The sequence below is a fragment of the Rhincodon typus genome, chromosome 47, assembly GCF_021869965.1.
Source record: "Rhincodon typus isolate 14 chromosome 47, sRhiTyp1.1, whole genome shotgun sequence".
Lineage (NCBI taxonomy): Eukaryota > Metazoa > Chordata > Chondrichthyes > Orectolobiformes > Rhincodontidae > Rhincodon > Rhincodon typus.
The window spans coordinates 8477563-8478761 of NC_063378.1; the positions used below are offsets into that span (position 1 = coordinate 8477563).

At 36.9% G+C, this 1199-nt stretch overlaps 1 long non-coding RNA gene across 1 annotated transcript in view; it reads right to left on the minus strand.

Moving 5' to 3' along the window:
- The window catches only part of LOC125487911, a 1980-nt gene extending 1096 nt beyond the window's left edge, over positions 1 to 884 (minus strand). Inside the window, exons 1-2 of the long non-coding RNA XR_007266152.1 lie at positions 851 to 884; positions 709 to 752 (exon numbers count right to left, since the gene is read on the minus strand). This is a non-coding gene — a long non-coding RNA (uncharacterized LOC125487911). The remainder of the gene's footprint in view (positions 1 to 708; positions 753 to 850) is intronic.
- Positions 885 to 1199: the final 315 nt, after the last annotated feature.

Below are 1199 nucleotides of genomic sequence, written 5' to 3' on the forward strand. Positions count from 1 at the left end.
ATAGATAGATAGATAGATAGATAGATAGATAGATAGATAGATAGATATAGATAGATAAAGATAGATAGATAAATAGCTAGATAGATAGATAAAAAAAGATAGATACATAGATAGATAGAGATAGACCGATAGATAGGTAGATAGAGATAGGTAGAGAAAGATAGATAGATAGACAGATGGATAGACAGACAGGTGGATAGATGGACACATACAGATAGATATAGATAGATAGATATAGGTGGATAGATACATACATACCATCAGTTCTGAGGAAGGGTCATCGGACCCGAAACGTTAACTCTGTTTTCTCCTTCACAGATGCTGCCAGACCTGCTGAGCTTTTCCAGCAACTTTGTTTTTGTTCCTAATTTACAGCATCTGCAGTTCTTTTGGTTGTTAGATAGATAGATATAGATATAGATAGAGAAAGATGGATACATAGATAGATAGAGATAGATAGAGAAAGATAGACAGATAGATAGAGAAAGATAGATAGAGATAGATAGATAGATAGATAGATATACATAGTTAGATAGATAGAGATATATAGAGATAGATACAGATAGATAGATAGAGAAACTGTTAGCTAATAAACAGACATTTGACACATAAATTGAGAGATACATGATATGAAGGTGGATGTTTAGCAAGATGGATTTCCAATATAGGTTGATTGTTTGACAATTGAAGAAGCAGCATGAATCCTACCTTTTTAGGTTACCGTACACCGACTGTTCCCCCAAGTTCAAACTCTGTGGGAAGTAATCACAACAAGTGAGATTTACTGCTCCCTCGATAATGTTAGGTTCAATTGACGTTGCGTGTGAATTAGTACGTGAGCTCCACTTACTGTGTAGGTAGCGTTGATCCCTGGGGAATCCTTGGGCAGAAAGAAAAGAGTTTTCAGGTGTGGAATATTCTGGAATAGACCTCGACAGGAAGGGGCAATGCAGACATGGCAATGATAGGCTCAATTTGGACAATGAATAGGATGACCAATGCCTCCCATCTTTTTCTGGGAATAAATTAATATATTGCACTGGTGGCTGCAATCTTAAGTCATACAGATTTCTGAACCCACTGCACCTGAGCATGTTCTTTCAAAGGTCTCGCAAAATATTTCCACTCTTCATCTTGACTTTTCCCCAAGAGTGGTCTCATTTATTTCCGTTGTAAATAATTTTCTAGCCACGCTCCCC